This window comes from Atractosteus spatula, chromosome 1 (genome assembly GCF_055471065.1).
Source record: "Atractosteus spatula isolate fAtrSpa1 chromosome 1, fAtrSpa1.hap1, whole genome shotgun sequence".
Taxonomy (NCBI): Eukaryota; Metazoa; Chordata; class Actinopteri; order Semionotiformes; family Lepisosteidae; genus Atractosteus; species Atractosteus spatula.
In genome coordinates this window covers 14,960,836-14,982,583 of record NC_142706.1, presented here as the reverse complement: position 1 = coordinate 14,982,583, position 21,748 = coordinate 14,960,836, and the positions used below count along the sequence as shown (strand labels likewise).

Below are 21,748 nucleotides of genomic sequence, written 5' to 3'. Positions count from 1 at the left end.
ATAATTTCATTTCTTTCTTTATTTTGTCCTCTCATTCTTGTTTAGAAGGTGCTACCTGTGCATTATTATTCATTATATTCATTTAAGCTGTTATTTATTCCTCTTTGACATTGGGTTTTGTCTCTGTAGACTGTATCTGTAGACTAATGGCTCTGTTTTTTCCTGGAATGTATGCTGTACAGTATGTTCTCCTGCCAAGCATGCTAGCTATTTAAATTTGGTACAAAGGAAAAAAAAGATGTTGCCACAAAACAGAAGTCTTATTTGAAACAAAAAGATGCCTGTAGACTTGCTAATACATATTTCTATGTGGCTGCCCCCTTGTCCTTTTTTGGCTCTGATTATAATGCAAAAGACCTCTTCACTACATAAACCCTATGATATCAGAATAAGTTTTTTTTTAATTAGTTTTATTTATTAATAAGGTTAAAATGTTATGTGCCAACACTTGAGCAATTGTTTGTACAAGGCAATGAAAGATCTTCCCAATTTGTTATTTTAGGTGCACTCATGAGTGTCAACGTAGGGATGCCTGTTTTTAATCTCTACTGTTTGATTTGTCTTGGTAACCACTAGCTCAAGCTGTCCTTCAATCTGCTGTTTCTACAGAATGTTTCCATTATTTATATTCAGCAAAATATCCCTCTTTACTGACGATATACTGTAGTATATTGTTACATATAGATAATGTTTCCCAAACCCTCTCTCATCTGCTAATTATTTTTGATGATTTTATTGTCACATCCTGCTCGATAGACAGTAGGGAATAGTAGCATTATTAGTTTGAATATCTGATGTAAATTCTGAATTGGTAAAGAAAAAGCACAGAAGATGCAAAAAGGCTGACCACAGTGGATATCTTGACAGGAAGCCATGTTATTGTATGAGAGAATGTGGCTTTCAATGACTTTTCGGTTGAACCCTCTATCACACATCACAGCCTATTTCCTTGGGCTATATGGGCTATATTGTTAGCAATGGAGGTGGAATAGCTTCCCAGTACAATCTGTAGGGATCACAGCAATTCTGCAAGTTCATTAACAAATAGTTAATTAAAAATAGTAGAAAAGCAGAATATAAAAAGAAAAATAATTGGTGATTTATAACAAAAACAATAAGAGAAAAGTGGAACCCAAGAGACAAGAGATCTAAAAAATGATAAAAAAACATATCTGCTCTATTTCACAGGTGGAGATGTGCAAGTGCAAGAAAACAATGGGTTTTCAAAATCTGCTATAAGATATAATACACCATTTCCATTAGCTGGGTTTATTTTCTATTCTAAAATGAAAAAGGAAGCTGATTACTCTGTTGATCTCTCTTTTTATCTTCAAGTCATCATATTTGGTTTCATTCAATATTTCTTACATAGGCAATTGTTCTTGTGGTTGTGATACTGGATGATTTTTACTGGCAACACTAGGGCAACTTATTTAGATCTTTTGATTTGATTCTGTTTTTGTTTCAAACAAATGCCATTCTCCCTTTTATTCTGGAGCTAGTTAAGTACTGTACTGAGCAGTCTTGTTTCTGTTTGTAACATGGTGTCAGTGTTTTACTTTTTGCCTGCCTATCATTTCTGCTGCTTTATAGTACATCTTTTCCCATCTCACTTTCTGTTTGAGTGGGCTGGCAGATTTCAGGCCATTATGTCTGAGAAGAGTGAAGTGTGATGCAGGCCTTTCTTCACATTCAGCTGCTCCCTGCAGTTAGTCAATCATCCTCCCCATGTTTTGAATCACAGGAGCAGCAGACAGAACTCCAAACAGCTCTAAGAGTACTGCAAGCATTTTAGCTGCTACACATGGTGTACCCACTGAGGTGCACATTAAAACATTGATAGAAGGCTTTGAGAAATACTAAACTTGTACACATCCTAGCTCCTGAGCATTATGCCTTTCAAAAGGATTTGCAGAATCCTTTAAATGTGTAGAATGTGAAGCCTCTTCTATTGCAGAAAACTGGGATTTAAAAGCATTATATTCATTTCCAAGCATTATAATGAATACAACAATAACAGTGGATCTGATATTGACAGAGAATGTGCAGCAATGTTAGAAGCTGCTATCTTGGAACGTATATCAGGAGAATTGTGAAAAGCTACAGTATATGCTACAATTTGTTAAAATAAATCTTTACACTCATACCAGGATTTTTCAGGGCACGGTTGTCAGAAATGAATTTCTTATGTATGAATTATTTTCTGTAATCTTCTAACTTAATTTTCCCCTGTATGTATATTCTTTATCAAATTGCTCTTTACTGTAAGACAAGCCAGTGCAATCGATTTGTGCCAGTACGACAGCCTAAAGCAGTGAAGTGTTGCATTAGGGAAGCTACAGGCATCTTAAATGCTACTATCACTCCTGATAACAACAAGAACAATAAATAAAGAGAGCTTATAATGCTAATTGACCTATTCAAACAGCTACTGTACATTGTGAAAACTAAACAGTAAAAAGCACTACAATTTGATACACATATAAATGGAACTACAGTGTGTTTGATGCCATAGACATGGCCATTTCACACAGGATTGAACTAGTGCTACCTTTACACTTTAGAGGATAAACTGAAGACTGTGCATCATGTACAAAACATATTCAAACAACTTTCCAAAACTCTTTGATTGAATATACAAGTATCTGAATTAAATATTACATTACCTTAATCACAGTCATAAACTTTTTGCCACTGATATCAAAAGACCTTTTTTTCTGAAATGTTATTGCATACATTAAATATACATTTGTGCATATGGCTCAGGCACTTTTTTAGGCTTATTAGTTTCTGTTTTGTGTGCCCCTAATGAATTCATCTGTTTGATCTTTCACTTGCTGACTTCAAGTCTGGAAAATTGTATTGTCATCATAATGGTGCTCTTGTACATTGTTTGCATTCAAAGTGCAATGTGAGATGTTTAAAACTGCCTGTAATCCTAACTGTTAAATAGACAATATGGTTTACTAAAAAAATGTTGAATATTCAAGGATGAATGATTATAAATTAATATTTAGATAAATGTCCTGTGAAATATCCTTACTAGGGGTCTGGAATGTGGACATGCTATCTTCCCTCAAGGACCTTGTTACTGTATCTTCAGGGTTAGAACCGTTACTGAAACTATTATTGACTGCCAAGACTAAAACCCTTCTGAATTTAACTGAGGCTGAGATAACACTTTTGTTGCAGAAGAATGTGCTCTCATCTTATTTGCTTAAGACAGTATTTTTTCCAAAAAGTCCTTTACCAAGAATCTATCAGTTTCTGAAGCTTTAGGCTACCACATTAATTGTGTGTCTTGTACTGTCTTCTTGTTAGTGTGAAGTCTAGATTTCTGTATACACAATGTCTAAGGTCTTGTGTCAAGACTGGATAAGTCTGCTTCAGTTCAGTTCCAGTTCTGTTCTCACAGCCTCCATTGCCGCAGAATTTGAGTATTTGACCACTCTTTCAACCATTCAGGCTGCTCATTTATTTCTTGTGTGCACTCATTTAACATAACAATTTGCTTCATTCATTGCCTGTTGATTTTTTATGAATTTTGAAGACACACTCTTTAAAAGCCCCTAATTCAATCAATGAGATACAGTAATCTTCCAACAAGCATGATGATTCTGAACCAATGGCACTTAAGCATTTACATTTGGAGACTACTAATTGAGAATGAAGGTGATCTATAAGCTCCATCTTCTCATGCACCTCAGTAAATATGTTTAAAATCTCAGGGTCCATTTCTATCATGGAATATACTGGGCCAAAATAATTGTACCAGATTATGATGACAGAAGTGATGGTTCTATTTTTGGACCATAGTCATTAGAGATTAATTTTAATCGATCAAGATATCATACTGTACAATTATTTAGCATACATTTAGTAAATTAACTGCAATCCAGAAAGGCTTCGGTCAGTATTCAAAATTAGAATAGCATTCATAAATATTGAAGAATGCCATTGGAGTTTACATTTACAAGTCCTCCCTTGCCATTGATTCCATTCTATTTTTAGCCAGTAGCCATATCACTCTGCAACTCACAACTGGCAACCCACTGAAGCTAAGCAGGTGTGAGCCTGGTCAGTACCTGGATGGGAGACCTCCTGGGAAGAACTAAGGTTGCTGCTGGAAGATGTGTTAGTGGGGCCAGAAGGGGGTGCTCACCCTGTGGTCTGTGTGGATCCTAATGCCCCAGTATAGTGACAGGGACACTATACTGTAAACAGGTGCCGTCCTTCGGATGAGACGTAAAACCGAGGTCCTGACTCTGTGGTCATTAAAAATCCCAGGGCACTTCTCGAAAAGAGTAGGAGTGTAACCCCGGTGTCCTGGCCAAATTTCCCATTGGCCCTTACCAATTATGGCCTCCTAATAATCCCCATCTATGAATTGGCTTCTTTACTCTGCTCTCCTCCCCACTGATAGCTGGTGTGTGGTGAGCGTTCTGGCGCACTATGGCTGCCGTCACATTATCCAGGTGGATGCTGCACATTGGTGGTGGTGGAGGGGAGTCCCCATTACCTGTAAAGCGCTTTGAGTGGATTGTCCAGAAAAGCGCTATATAAGTATAAGCAATTATTATTATTATTATTATTATTATTCTAGAGGTGAACACCTCCTCCAACTGTGGTGTTAAAAGTCTCCAAGTCTTCTTTCCTTTTGAACTCAAGTTTGCCACAGAAAGTTTTTCCTTTTTTTATCATCTGAAATTATAGTTATCATCTTTATCTTGCCCACAATGGGCAATTAGACCACTTTGATTAAATGAGAGAAGAACTTACATGGGCATATTGGTTCTCTGCTAATTTGAGCAAGGAACTGGCAAATGTGATTGCTGATTTCGGTCTTAATAGCAAATCCAACTCCATGAATCTGAATCTGATATTCTTCTGAGTTTCCCTTCCAGAAGAAAATGTAGTCAGCTCCACATTCCTTTAGTTGGTCTTCTCAAGCCCAAAACGTTGCATTTAATACATGACATTAGTAGAGTTCTCAAGCTACAAATGTAGTACAGCAGTCTACATGTAGACAATCCTTACTAGAGTCCCCCAAATTTTAATATTTTTGTTTTATTATTGTTTTGTTTTTTTTACCACAGATACATTTCCTGCCTCCACCCTATTTTAACAGATCCCTCTGTGCCAGATCATGATTAAGAGTTTCGAGACATCACATTTGTGCTCCATTAACAGGTTGGCAAAGTACTGTAACATTGATATTGTCCAATATCTTTTATTTGGGAAAATCCATAGCATACTGGCAGCTACAAGTCATACCAGAATGCAATCAATCTTGATCTCATGACAAGTAGGCCTTTATCTGCCAGAACAAGCATTAAAAAATTCCAGATGGGGCATCTTCTGCCATTTCTTGGTTGTCAGAGCCATACTGTCCACACAATATAAAAGATGCAGGAATCTTAATAAGCCTTGATGGTAACTAAACCATAGTTGCCTGGACTTTGTGAGATCAATGCTTAACCTAAATTATTCATTGGTGCAGTGAAGACAAGGAGGTGGAACTCATCACAGTTAATACTAGGAAGAAAAGTTGCTCATCTGTCCATACTAGACAGAATGAATTACATGGGAAGTTTTCTAACATGTCCCATACTTTGTATCACTGCTTGTATTCCATAATTTATGTTCATATTTGATCTAGATTTTATAGGACATTTCTTTTTGGTTTGATGCATTATATTTATTAACCATATTTCCAAACATAATTCTTCAACTTTATGTACAGCCATCACTTTTGATGGATTTCACCAACTATAAGTCAGAAAATGTAATGAAATTTTCTTAACCTAAAACGCATTCTGAGTAGAATGAATCATATGTTATTAATGACATGTTTTTTTTAAATACAGTGCTGTGTATTTCAACCCCTTCCAGTAAAGTCCAATAATATTGTTACAAATACTTCATGCGCATTTTTAAAAGTGAATATTTTTAAACAAAATGTGCATGTAAAATGTTCTAACTGAATGCTCTTATGGGTGAAGGAAGATAATGCCAATTAAAAGTGTAATGAAAAATTCAAAACTAAAATATGTTGACTGTATGAGTGTTCATTATTTTCCTGTGGCAAGCGTGAAATAGTTCATGTGCACAAATTTAATCAATTAGTTGAATAGTATCTGTGTTCAGTAATAATGGTTCACATGATTTCAGAATAAATACACAGGTGTAAAATTGTAGAAGGGCAGAGAGCAGGGGAAGGGTATAGAAATTCAGACACACTGAATATGCTGTATCTTTGACCACATTAGCGCATTCTGAGTCAATAATATTACGGTCGTTCCACAAAGCTGGCCTCTATGGCACAGTGGAAAAACATCTGAATCCCACATTTAATGTACAAAAAAAGCAATTACCTGGTGCTCCAAGAATGTGGTGGAAAGATTTGTGGTCAGACTTGGCATAATTGGAAGTTTTTGGTGTAACTGTTACAGGGATGTGTTGTTTTGAATTTACTATAAAAAGAAGAAGTTGTAAACCAGTAAATTGTGAGTGAGTTTTATATATACTAGGCATCAATCATACAAAACAAAAAGCAATATTACTATAAAAAGAAGAAGTTGTAAACCAGTAAATTGTGAGTGAGTTTTATATCTACTACGCATCAAACATACAAAACAAAAAGCAATATTGTCTCACAGGTTAAAAGTATACAATATATAATTTTTAAATACAACAATTGAACATTGCAAACATAGCAAAACAAACCAGCTAGAATAACAGTGCGTATTTTAAACAGATTACTTTGCTAGAAATGACTAATCATCCTCTCAGGGATTTTAAAGCTATTAATAACATCGGGATATAACACTCATTATTGTCAACCTCATAAGTAATAATGATAATTTAAATCATAAGTTAAATGAGTCTCAGAATTAGTCACAATTAAATACTATTCATATCCTTTAAGACATGTAAATATTTACTGTCTTGAACTGAACTTTATCAAATGTGTTTAGAAAGATAATTTAAATCTTGAGATTTCTAATGTGAACATTGAATTTATACTCATCCAACAACATGGTAGCCAGGTTGTCCTTTGAAGAGTTAAAAAAGCCTCGCATGAAGACAGAGCTGAGTTGGGTAGAGAAAATCATGGAAAGGAATCCGCTGAGATTTGATCTTGAGTGGCTTTCCAACAGCTTGTGATGAAAGTCTGACTCAGATCTGTGTACGAGTGAGAAAAGGATGGGGAAACTTAAGGTTGCTCTACAAGGTGAAGCTGCTAATTCTGAATACAGTATATACAGTATTAATATGCTAAATTGTTGAGAACTGTGGTGATTTCATTCTTTAGGTGAAATTTGAATTGACTCATGAGTCACAAGATTTATTGCAGAGACAGCCTTAAGCATACTGTAATTCTGTTTACATAGAGACTCATTCTTTCTCAGCCTGGTATTTCTTTAAGCTCAGACAAAGGTGGCCACTATCACATGGTTGATTAGCTTGTCATGTTGCCAGGTGCCAGGTGAGGATGAAAGAGAAGTATCGTAAAATACTTTATAAGTCCAGTAATCAGGTTTAGTGATTGGCTGTGACGTCATCAGGTGTAGTATCCTTCCTTACCCCCTATGTTTGTCTTTTGCCATCATTGAATGATTGATTGGTGTCCTTCAGATACAGTCTGAATTCAGATGGGTCAATTCTGGTGTAGTACACTACAGATATTGGACATTCATCACTTTCATCACTGGAGGGGTAAAAGAAAAACCCAATTTATGAATCCTAGTTTGTTTTAGAGTCATGACTGGCTTCTTATCAGGGAGGTTAATCTCCGATGCATTTCTAAAGGCTTGAATCAGTAAAGCTAAGCTCCAGGGTTATTGTCCATTTTAAGACCAAGTAAAGTGATTTTAAAGATGTTTTCTATCACTTAAGTTAGTGTGATAATAACTGTTGCTGCTATATTGTAAAGCATTACCTCTGTCATTAAATCAACACAGCACATCTCCCTATCTCCTACAGTCAAGCATTGTGGTGACAGCATAATGTTATGGGGGAGGAACTGGAATCCTATTGAGGTTGTGTGGAAAGTGTTGAAAACTGGCATCCATAAGTGATCCACAGGTAACCTTAGAGAGCTTGAGGACATCTACCATTAAGAAGGGGAAACTTTTCACCTAGCTAAAAAGTTCAGACTGACTCAAAAAGTCTTGTGGCTGTAATTGCTTCCAAAGGTACTTATTACAATACTTATATGATCAACATGTTTTTTTTTCTTTCATTTTGCTGACATTTACTGTAACTTATCTTACCCTTAGAAGTCTTCAGTATGAGTTTTTGGATTTTCAATAAAATATTTGGTTTGATAAAAAAACATTTTTGTAATTTCACAAAATTATCACATTCTGGATCACAGTCAAAGGATTTATTGTAGTTAATTCTACTGCATTTTCCTCCTCATTGCTTAAATTTTGACTTACAAAAATAAGTTTCAGAAGATAAGATTCATGCAATATTGAAACATCTCCAGGAACTTTTTCAGGAAACTTACTGAAATGGAAAACAAGCTGTCTTTTCTGGAGAATGTGCAACAGCTCATCTTTTCCTAGGCCATAATTAAATTTACTGCTTATTCATTGTATCAAATATCTTATACAATACATAGAATGTTTATGCAGTCTATGCAGAATAAATGAAGTCTTCTATAACATAATTTATGGGAAGAAATGAAGGTAATATTCTTTAATATGGAGATGCACATAAAGGTAAGATTTTTAAGAAACTGATATGGAAATATTTCAGATCCTTCTGATGAGTTGGCTATGATGAGTTAGTTATACAGTAGTCATGTGGTTTAGTTGAAATTCTATACAAATACAGGGCACCTCACCAACATTTTCTAAAAAAATGTAATTATAATTAATAAATAATTGCTTACACTTATATAGCTCTTTTCTGGACACTCCACTCAAAGCTCAAAGCTCCACTCAAAGCGCTTTACAGATAATGGGGACTCCCCTCCATCACCACCAATATGCAGCATCCACCTGCACCAGGACACTCACCACACATCAGCTATTAGTGGGAAGGAGAACAGAGTAATGAATCCAATTCATAGATGGAGATTATTAGCAAGCCATGATTGGTAAGGGCCAATGGGAAATTTGGCCAGGACTCTGGAGTTACACCGGTACTCTTTTCGAGAAATGCCCTGGGATTTTTAATGACCACAGAGAGTCAGGACCTCGATTTTACATCTCATCCGAAGGACGGTGCCTTTTAAAAGTATAGTGTGCCTGTCACTATACTGGGGCATTAGGACCCACACAGACCGCAGGGTGAATGCCCCTGCTGACTCCAATAACACTTCTTCCAGCAGCGACTTTAGTTTTTCCCAGGAGGTCTGCCATCCAGGTACTGACCAGGCTCACACCTGCTTAGCTTCAGTGGGTTGCCAGTTGTGAGTTGCAGGGTGATATGACTGCTGGCAGTACACTGTATGTAACAAATTATGTTACTGTTATTATGCTTTCAAAGCACCCACATTTTCTATTTCCACTTGGAAATTTTTCAAGACTTTCATTGTATCATATGTTTGTACTGTATGTACATAGAGTAATCCATAATACCTTATCTCCAAATTACAAAAAAAGTAATAAAGACAGAAAAAAACACAGATTTGCTTTATTCAACACTCATTAGCTTTCAGTTTGTCTTTGGAGTTTCACTCTCCATGCAGGATACCAGTACATGAGTTGATGTAATTATGTGCTCTTGAATTTGAAGTGATTGCAGCTATAAGAGCAGTTATTTACAAAAGGGAAAGCCCTCATATGGCTTATTTACATGACCTTTATAGCTCTTCATCGCCCACAGTGGACAGAGTTGCTACCCATCTTTATGCAAGAAAGACTGCAATAGTCCCTTTTGATATACTGCAAAAGTACTTCTTGCAGATCAAGCAATTCCTCTAAATGACTGCAATAAAGAGTTTAGTTCATTGTCTCAGGCTTGACAATATTTCAGTTGCTGCTTGCTAGATATGTTAGGTATTCATTCGCTGAAGAAGGAAAAAGAGACTAAACACAAATCATTGTAGTTAAGTGCTTACTGAAAAGAAAGCATTTATACCTGATTACAGTATCATTTAAAGCAATTAAAGAAATTGCCCTTTTTTAAAATGATTGCAAACCTTAGTACAAAAAGTTACAAACATAGCAAGTGGATTAAAAACATTTTGTAGCCTAGTGTTGTGTGCTCAGTGCAATATTTATTCTCTTTAGAGTGTGGAAACATCCCTTTTACTTGCCCTCCTTCCACAGATATTCTATACATTTTTATTTTTCTATCCATAATGCAAAAGTTCTGCAGAGTTGTTGGTGTGGGTTATTTTCAGTCAGATTTCATCTCATTTTAATTTAAAATGTGTCCGACACACTTGGGTAATGTGGGAAGACTAATTATCACCTCCGTTTTTAAAATAAGCAACTGCTGAAGCCAATCAAACAGTGTGGAAATGTCAGTGTTAAGAGGCCTTTTTAATTTTTGAAAAGCAAAACAGTGTAAAACGTGCTCATTAACTTCTTTTTCATTCCTAAATTAACATTGCTGGATTTGGCATGCTACACATATGTTTCTCGCAATACATTTATCTTTAACAGGATAACAACTGGAAGCAAGTACTGTATACAGCAGATTTATTTATGTTAAGGTCCTTATTTTCATTTGGACATATTCCACACAATTTGATCAGATTAACTAAAATAAGGTACTGTTTTTTTTAAATTGGGAATAAAAACATTTGTACTAGGGCACTGTGCAAAAATCTTAGACATTTTGTATTGTTTTATATGTGTATTTGTATGTGCTACAATTCAATTGTTTTTCTTCTTAATACAAAAACACAGTTCTATTGCAGTTTTCGACTGTAATTTAGATATTTTAATGTTATTTCTTACAGATCTGTGTTCTGTAGTGTAACGTTTTGTGGATGTATGAAGAGGAATAAATTATGGAATCACCTGACACATTTGTCAGATAGATTTGATTGGAATAGGTGGTGGATTATCTTCTCCAAAACCTGATCAGGATTTTGAAGACTGTGATCAGTGCTGTGTGACAAAGTTCCTTCCCAGATGTTTGATGCTAATGACATGCAGAAGGTTTCACCCCCTTCAATGATGTCCCATTTTTCTGAATTACAAGTAATCAAAACTTTCATCATTCAACATGTCAGACTAACCTATTACATTAAGCAAAATCGAAAATATTGTAAGTCATACAGCCGACATTACAGGTTGTGCTTGCCGGCTTGCCAGTGCAGTGACGTCATCTGGGGGGAGATCTCCTTTAAGCTCAGCTGGCTGGTTCGCTATTGAGTGACTCTGGAGGCCCGGGTTCAAGTCCCCAGAGATGGGGGACCGACCTGAGGCGGCAGCAGCAGCGAGGGTGCATACCCACGTGAACCCAAAAGGGCTACATTGGTGTTAGAGTGGGATAGAATAGCCCTTTGCCGAGGACGGCGAATTAAGCGGGGGAGAGTGTAACACATACGGCCGACATTACAGGTTGTGCTTGCCGACTTGCCATTGCGAAGTGATGTCACCGCCCTTCCCTGTGAATAGCAGGGACCTCAGCTGCCGGGCAGGGGGGAGATCTCCCTTTAGCTCAGCTGGCTGGGTCCCTGTTGAGTGACGCTGGAGGCCTGGATTCGAGTCCCCAGCGGTGGGGGGCCGATCTGAGGCGGCAGCAGCGAGGGCGCGTACCCACATAAACCCAAAAGCACTACAATATGTTGCTTGCATAAATATTCACCAATTTTCCTTACAGCAAACCTAAATTATTTCAGGTACTCACATGCTTTGACCAGTCAGTACATGCATAAGAAAAATTTCCATGGGTCTTTGTCTATAAAATGTATTTCAAACCCTGATGGAGTTTATAAAAAAACATTTGACAGAAATGTGTCAAAATATTCAGTGGTCAGACAAGGCATAATTGAAGCTCTAAAATGTCCAAAAAAATGTTGCTTCATAAAACCAAAATAGCACTTCAAAATTCCACACCATCCCTACTGTCAAGCATGGTTGTTGTACCCTTATGTTAAAACTCCTGATTGGGTTTAAGATCTCTGAGACTTTTATATGACTTTTATATGGCAATGTAGAGTATTTATTCATTATTTTATAGTATAGTATTTTTTCAGAAACTCATTGAAATAAGATTCCTCTTATCAAAGTTTCTTTTTCTAATTTTAGGAAAACATACAGTAGTTATGTCAGTAGTTATGTTATGTCTTAAATTACATTTTGTACTACACATTTTGTTTGAATTAAATTACCTTGAAAACTTTGATAAAAAAAATAATAGTAATTATTTATATTCTTACAATATATTAAACACTATTTACAATGAGATATTGTTAGTAAGGATTTCTTAGTTAAATCATCAAGGTTGTACTCTAAGGAGTTAAATTGACTCTTTTTTGCATTTTAGATATCATAGTTAAATTTTTGTTGCTGCTGTTGAAGTTCAGAGTGCCATATTTGCTACTAATACAAAACTGCTAGTACTATAGATGATGAAATACTGCAGCTTATCTTATAGGCGGTGGTGAGTCATTTGAAACAGTGGACATGACAACACTTTACCCATGTTTGTGGAAAGCAAAAATAAAAAAACAAAAAAATAAAAGAACCTCATTGTAGTTTTCCAAACTGAAGATGTAAAATTCATTTGAAGATGTACAGTATAAGATTTAGCTGATGGCAAGGTATTGTAATGTTGTTATTAATGGTTGCTGTTATAATACTTTAATTATTTTCTTTTCTTTTCATAGCATAGTGTAGATACATAGCATGTGCTGTTACTTGATTAAAGCATCATTGCACAACACTGCCATTTTTTACTACTATAAAATTGTATAAGGACACAATAGAGAATAATACAGTTAGCCGGGTGCACAGTATTGAGACCCATATACTGTATACAGTAAATCACACTTCTCAGTGAACTCAGTTAATCTGAGTTCAGTTGTCGATTTGTGAAAAGATCTTCTAGGTAAACCATGTATTTAAAAGAAGCATGTATTTTAATGATTAGTGGAATTTCCAGTGTAGATCAAATTTGGGTTGTAAGAAAAAAATAATTGGCTAGATGACTCATCTAAATTTAAGTCAAATATTCGGTTACAATGAATAGCACTGTCACTCTGAATGGAGCACACTCAGGCAAATTAATATTGTCTTGTTTTCATTATTTTTATTAGTTTCATTCCAAAGCCATTACATGCCCAAGTAATACTAACCAATTATATTATATAGTAATAAGTTATATTAGGCTTCTGCATAGCATCTTTGTTAGGTGTTGCGTCATGCTCCTCATTATGTACAAAGCCAATCTGCCTAAAAGATACTGATGTCTTTTTGTCTATTCAATTTTGTGCTTCGTATTTTGACACACACTTATTATCTTGATGGAAAACCAGCACATTTTGATATTATATAATTATGGACTTGTGCTTTGTTTTCTACAAAGCAGTGATTCATATTCCAAAATGTTGTCTAGTTCAATGTAGTGAGATTAACAGTTGTGTTCCTCCTGTGTATAATGGTACCCACTGTCATGCCGCTGTCTTTATTCAGTCCTCCAAAACAGTAGTATAAAAGGTGGATTTCTAAAAAGAAGTTTGAAGTGTAGGTGTGTGAAATGATTGTCTGGTTATTGAGACTGTTTACTAGAAAGAGATAAAGATGATTGACTGTGGTAAAGTCTTTCCATTAATTTCCCCATGCATAATTTGTCAGGTTACTCCAATTATGCAATCAGGAGAGGTTTACTAGGCTAATTAAAAACAGCTTTGCATATCTTTAGTGTTTTCTTCTTCTTTCAGTGATTGTGTACAGCTAAAATGGCATTTACAAGGAGTATTTTCTAATATTGGGTAAAATGAGGTTATATTCTTACAGTACATACAATTTTTATTATTGTACTTTCACAGAGCTCGTGCTGATCTGTTTGATAATTACAGTATATGCTTTTAAGTTATAAACTCATTGTACTATAAGCCTGTGTTTTAGCCACTGGGAATGGTCGAGAAGGGGATGTAAACATATTTACAGCTTAGAAATTGAGGCTTTAAACAACTTTTATAGACGATGGGTGTTTTCCTCCCTTTCTCAGTTAAACTGTACATATCCTAAGTTGTTTAGTTTTAGGTGGTCCAGGATAAATAAGAGGAAAGCAGGGCTGGGCAGAGGGGAGGATAAGTTAAGACACAGGGTGGGAGAGAAGTGGAACTTACTGTATATTGGCAAACAATAGGCATAAGATAGGATATACCCTGAACAGAATACCAGTAAATCTCAGGATAACCGTGCAGGCATGCACACAATCAAAAAATGACCAGTTTTTCCCAGAAGTCAATTAACCTGCCAGTATGTCTTTGGACTGTAGGAAGAAACCGGAGCACCCTGAGGAAATCTACATGAACACAGGGAGAGCATACAAACTCTATGCAAATAGCACCCCAGATACAGAATTAAACCCAGGGCAGCAGTGCTGTGAGGCAGCAATGCTAAACCCTATGCTAATGTGTGCCAGTGGACAATGACCACAATGATGTAAATATGAGGAATGTTTGCTTCTTTAACATATAATAAACATACAGTATACCTTACAAGATTAAACCCTTCCCAATCTTATCCTTAATAAGTCATATATTGTCCCTAAATCGACATCATGTGGGAGAATATTTTTACATCATTTAAAAAGTTGGCACCTTGCTTTATCCATTTTAAACCGCTGCATGAATTTTATGCTACATCACTGAGGTGGGTACAGCTGAAAATGATAGAAGATCATATTAGTCAGGTTTTTGCTTTTTGAGTCCTGGCAGTGTCCAATAGTCAGTGGATTTTAGTGATATGTGGAGTCATGCAATGAGCTCTCTAATGGGGTCGTAGCGCCTCTCTCCCTTGAGGTACAGTACTTGTGCTAGTTGATTTCTCTCAGCTAACATAATCAATACAATATAAATGTTTTTATTTCTGGCATGTAATAAAATAATTTTAAAGGACTGGGTGGAGCCTGCTATTTGTTTTTCATCTCATAAGCTAGGCTATTTTTATTTTTCTTATTTCGCAGGGTAATAAGAGTTTTTTTCAATTTCTATTTACAAAGGCGCTGATAGATTAGCAGAGAATTCCACAAATGTTCTTAATTATTTATCAGCGCCATTCATGTTACTCCCAGCGGACACATATCTGAATAATAAATAATACACTATGCCAAACCTGAGATTGTAGTGGTGTTTGTGAACCAGTAGTTAGCACTCTTTCCTCTGGAACTGAGTTACCAAGATAATATCCTGTATAGTGACCAGGGACACCGTTCGTTAAATACATTGTAACAAGTGTATACACTTCAATGTTTTCCTCAGTAGGGGATGAAGTCGATCCCATCCTACTGTATATGTAATGTTAATTTAGGTTAGCATTTAACTACATAACTAAACATAACTTTAGGTTCAATGTATTGGTCCTCAAAACATAAAATATGGATGTTGATGCAAGTAAGTGTCTAAATTATGCATGGGCACTATTTCCATCAATGATATCTGCACCTTATGGAACTTTCACATTGGTTTGAAGCCCTTCTGGAATTGAATTTCTTATGCAAGTCTGAAGGTATCTGTGTTGGGTACATGAGGTAGCAAAAAGAAGGTAAACCACCTTATCTTTTCCTTGTCTTCTGTCACTGCTAGGAAGAAATCAGTGATCACTGGCTGTGGTATTTGAACAGATAACATATTTCCCCAGTCCAGTACACACCCATCCTGTTCAGACGTGTTCATGTGGATGACCTGAGCTTTGCCTGTAGTCACATTACCATTGGCAATGGAGTGTCCCTGAAGTGGATGGATGGTGTTTTTTTACATCTGTACTGGTTTAACTACAGCCTATTAAGCACATCAGAGTGAAGCATACCCAACTCTTCAGTTCTTTTACCATTAAATAACTTTGTATGGAACAGAGGTTTTTATTATTGATTTATGATTGCTTTTTAAATAATACACAGCTATCACACAAATTGAGTCTATACCACATGTGCAATGCAAAGAATATGTGACTTTCCTTCTTGAACATTTCCTTTTGTCACTGGTTTTCATGTGAAAAATGTTTTAGGTAACATTATACTATATACAGTTCATAAAACATTAACAGGATATGTCTGTACATTGACTATATTTTGGGTCAGTATATGAGCCTTTAATGCTATTCTACATTCAAATGGAGTTAAGAGAAGCAAATAAACGTTACGTGCAATTACATTTCAAGAGAAAAAGGCTATTGAGCATTTCTTTAAATGACCTGTCAAAAAGGATTTGCTTCACTGCATTTTTGGATAGCTCTCAATGTAAATAGGGAAAAGTTTTCTTTTCGTAATATGAATTGTTACTTCTACATAAAAAAGACAATTGTTTCCTGTTTAACTTGATATATTGTGCTTTTCTGTTTATAACAGACTATGCAAGTTAATTTGTATGAGAAAACAATGCAGGCATGTCCTTCCTGTCAGCCTTCATCTTGTTTGGTATGACTGCACTGTAGGAATCAATGTTCCTTTTTCCTGGCTTTCCCAAATTAAACCAAAGTTTGAAAGGCAGGCATACAGCATGTTATCAGAGAAAAATTATGCTTCCAAATGCAAGGAAGAATGTCTCTTGAACCATTAGGGTGAAAATGTAATTCCTTTTTTTATAAAAAATTCTATTCATTTTCCCTCATGTGGAAATAAAACATTAAGCCCTAAACATAAAGCACCCTAGTTTGAAGTATGCATAAATGTAAGGCTTTGGTTACATGGACTGTTTGAGCATACACAGTTTGTGCTGCACATTTGTACTTAAAAAACGGTTCTCTCGCACCTTGACTGCTTTAGAAATCACATTTATAAATGGTAAGCTTTTAAGATATTTTAACCTGCCAAAAAAGTAAAACTCTTGCAATTAACAACTTAGTTATGTTTGTATATACATGTTAGAATGTAATACCAATAAATAGGTATTATTTATCTATGATTGCTCTTCTTAACATTTACTCATCTAAAGTTAAGACACTATAGACTCAATGGAATCACAATCATGTAAAATGATTTGTATTTTCCTTTTTTGCAGCATAAAAAACAGCAACACTTTTAATTAAAATATGAATTCCTCAATATGCACAGTAATTTCTGTCTAGCATTCATAGGCCATTTGCACAGTGAAAAAAGAACACGCATTTAACATTTCTGTGAAAATGTGCACTTGAAACATAAGTGTTGCTGCACTAATCAAGGTCATGTAATTGAGATAAAGGTTGCATTTTAAATTAAAGTAAATAAAATACAGTTCTCATTAAAATATTTTAAAACATGTATTTCTACAAAATATCAGTCACAGGGTTTTTTTTTGTGTAGCATTATCTTAAATTATTAAATGCTTAAATGCTTGTCCCACCTGATGAAAAATGTTGCAGATGGTTCTGATTGGTCTATAAGGATAGTCTTTACAATGATTATTATGTACAGTAGGTCATTTAATAATGACTGACTCATGCATAAGTGCTTTCTATTTCACACCTAAATAAAATGATTTGTTGTCAATATTTTTTAGTAAATAATGATATGGCTATAGAGAATATTTAATAAGAAAGCATTTCACACACATTGCCAACATTTACAAGTCTGTTTAGATATTTTTTAAAGATAACATGTTACTGGATAACTGTTCATCAGTCAACACATTCCATAACTGAAAACCAATTAATACTGTAATAAGTATTAAGTGTCGCTTAGAATTGATACAAATTTTGTTAGCTTATACAGTATGCTGTTTTTTTTTATTTTGCTTTCTTCTTCTATTACAGTACATCTTTAGGTAATTAGAATACCATGCGTTATTTTGTCTTTAAGATGACTTATAACAACAAATAAAATTAAATGAAAAAACCTACAATGCTATTAACATTGGATATGGAGATCTTAATAAAGGAGTTTGGTTTGTAAAAGCTTTTTTTTTTAGACAGCACAGGATCATTTATTTGTTGCTTTAATGTGTAAAATGGTTTTTGACATACTGTATGTATTTACTGTATTTATATCCTAAGTCTTCAATGTACTTACAGTAATTTGCACAATACTTATGGCAAAACAATATGTATTGTATATAATGTGAACAGTCACACAGTTTGACAAAAAAGATCGCTTCTTCAGTTACCATCAGGTGCAAAGTTAACCAACTAATAGAAAAGACAATATTGCATTTTACATTACACCTTGTTTGACAATCCAGTCACCTTAGGGGTTGTTAGAGAAATACTATACACTATATACGGTATACTACCTGTAAGCCAATTAAGAAAAGGTAAAGTGCCTGCAGACTTTTCAATACAATCTTCCTAAACTCACTGCACTGATATATACACTTACTGTATATATCACATGTAATAGCAATATTAATTGGCATTCTTATCGTAAACTTTGCAGATTGGATCTTTTCTTTATAATATTTATATTATGTATAGCTTTTAGGATTCTTTCTGTGGGAAACTATGATAAACTGGTGCATGTACCATTAAGCTTACTAATTAGTTACTCATACTATTTAACTTCATATTTAAAAAATCTGTGAAGGGAAGCAAGCCCATAAAAACTACTTCAAAACTTTTGAAAACTAAATGCTGTGAATGTTTTGTGGAAAAAATGGTACAAACCAGAACACAAAATTCAGTACCACAAACTTGAACATCTCTGATTTAAATAATACTTAAGCAACCTCCCTTTACAACTTAGAAGTTCTTATTCCTCCAAGATTCTGAATTATTCAAAAATTGTTTTTATGTTGTAAACTTCCTTTACAACATAGTTGTAACTTCCTCTTGCTTTTCCACTTCAGGTGCTCACAAGATTACAGTAAAGGAATCACACCAAATAAATGAACAAATTGACGTCAGCACCCACTTAAGAGAGGGAACACTTCATTTAAAACTCAAGTGTTTAGTATTTGAGGCCCTACCAGGACTACATAAACTTAATCCCATTTTCAGTCTCTTCTTCTTTCCTTTGTCTGAGCCATAGCAAGAGACAAGAAAAGGTTATCTGATCTTTTCTGGTAGTATAGATGTGGAAAATTAATTGATTCTACAGTACATACAAGTTAACATAAATAATTACATTATTTAATTATTACATTACATTTCAATGCAAGAAAGGCAATTCTTGTGAATTCTTGTGAATAATAAGTTTCTGATAACTGGTGTCCTGCCCAGGGTGTATCCTTCCTCATGGCTGTTGTTTACCAGGGTGTACTCTGACTCCCCTATATATTGGACACAGTGGTTACAAAACTTATGTATGGAAGATGATAGTTTACTGTTTTGTGCAGCAGCATTATGGTGCTAAGAATTTGATACAGGTAGTTCAAAACGAGGTGACTTCACCACGTTATTAGGGCCAGTCATTGATTGAGGGTATCATAGTATTGATTTTTCACCTGTTTGAGCCTATTACAGTACATATATTCAACTGTCTGAAGTCTGTGTGGTTGGTGTAGAAAGTCCCAAGTAGAGACTGTAGCTAAAGAGGAAAAAAAAGCTATTTCTCCTATACTGTCTCATCTGTGTATCTTTGTTGTGTGTTCTTCTCCCTGCCTCGATCATAACTACAGCAGCAGTAGTTACAATAATTAAGTGTGGACAGGACTTTCAATCTTGCCTTGTTGATCTTTCTCTTTTATAAAATTTTGTATTTTATATTGTCTAAAGACAAATAGAGATTTTTTTTCTAGTTATTAGCTGCAAAAAGAAGAAGCAATAAGTAGTTTTTAGTTTTGCATGTTTCAATTAAAACTCTTAACAAATATGCTTTGTTAGCTTTGCTGCTTTGCAGTGCTGGAGCCTTGAATTCAGTTCCAGACCTGGGATGCTTTTGGCATGGAGTTTGTACTGTACAGTATGTTCTTCCTATAGTATGTACACGTGGGTTTCCAGGTGCACCTGTTTATTCATGTAGTCCTAAAACATAATTAATTGGCTTTTGTAAAAATTGGTTCTGGTGTGAGTGTGTGCATGTTTGTGGCTGTGTTTGTGAGCCTGCCCTGTGAGGGACTGATGTCCCATCCTGGGTGTATCCTGCCTTGCCCCTGTTGTTTGTGGGTGTAGGCTTTGACTCCTCCACTACCCTGTATTTGATATAACAGTTAAAAGGACAGATTAAATAATGTATTCCATGAAAAGCTGTGACATTAAACAAATTGTAATACAAGACCAGTGGTTGTCCTCTGTCAAAAGAATAGATGATTTGTTGTCATGTTCAATTCAAAGTGCTCCATCAGACTTGACTAATGCTTCTCAGAGTGTCTGTACTGCTTTATTTTATTTTTATTATTTATTTATTGCTAGATCCTTCCTTACAGTACGTCATTGTCAGCTGAGCTGAAATAAGCCTTTGCCAAAATGTGACCTGCAGCATGATTAGTTCATACAAATAAGTGAATCAGTGGGAAAAATAGTGTGGTGTTTGATTTAACTTCTCACTGTCACTAGCACTAGGAAATAAAACCATGAAGTCCAAATACAGTAGCTAAGCTGCATTGTTAAGTATAGAAAAAGAAGAAGTATAATAATAATAATAATATGAATTAAAATAATTTAAAATGTTATGAGCAGTGCTAAAAATGTTGAAACACTTATTTGTATAAACAAACAGGCCTTTTGAAATATAATGCAATATTTTTTAGTTACACTTTCACAAAATTAGCAGCAAAAAATGCAGCAAATCTAAAACATGTAAAATTCTGACATATTTTGTATGGGCGATATCTGCAATTTGCAGTGCATTTCACAGTTGTTCAAGCTAAGGATGTAGAAAAAAAACCTTTTCAGTGATGCATGTTTATATAGGATGTATATGTCTCATTTCAGCTTTTCCAGTGATTAAATTAGAAATTCTTCTCTGTTCTAAATCAAGTGGGAGATTCATGCTGATGTTTCTATACTGCCAAGACACATATGCAGGCATTATAGTGAAACCAGAGGAAAAGAGAAAAGTAGCAGGAATTGAACAAGTACTCATACAAGAGTAAATAGCCGAAACACCATAAAAGTATAGTAACAATTTATCACACAAACAGTTTCTAATGAAATGTCAAGGCCAGCTTGACTTACTTTAACTTTAACTTGCATTTTATGTAAATACCTTTGATGGGTTTTTTAACTTGACTACTTCTTTGTATTTTAATCATTTTTCTTCAGTTGTCAAAAATACGACAGGATTTTCTTATCCATTTCAGTAATGCCTTCCATATTCCTAAATTTCCCTTTTGTTCTTAATGTTCAATGGCTTATCTTGCATATTTGATCAGCTCCTCTCTGTGCTGTCTGTATGATTTCCTGGACTAATTATCTTCGTACAGTACCTTTACCTTATATTCATACTGTATGTAAAGGTCCAAGATCAGTAAAGAAGCTCTAAATAGTTATCAATTATTTATATAGTATATAACTACAATATGATGGCATATTAAATGTTCAGTAATCTAGTGCCTAGTTATTTTTAATGCATATACAGTAATCTATTGAGTTGTGTCAGTGTTATGGAACTTAATGTTATTGTTTATTGTGCCAGATTACATCTACTGCATACAGTAAGTACAGTATGTTTCCCAGTATTTAGTTTGTTACATGGTTAATAAATTTAACTGAGAATGTTTTTAATCTGCAAAATTCAGGTATTACATACACTA

General features: G+C 34.9%; 1 protein-coding gene across 1 annotated transcript in view; it reads left to right on the top strand.

The window, feature by feature from the left end:
- LOC148840666 (glucosidase 2 subunit beta-like) overlaps positions 1-21,748 on the top strand; it is a 220,523-nt gene that overhangs the window by 145,500 nt on the left and 53,275 nt on the right. The window lies entirely within an intron of this gene.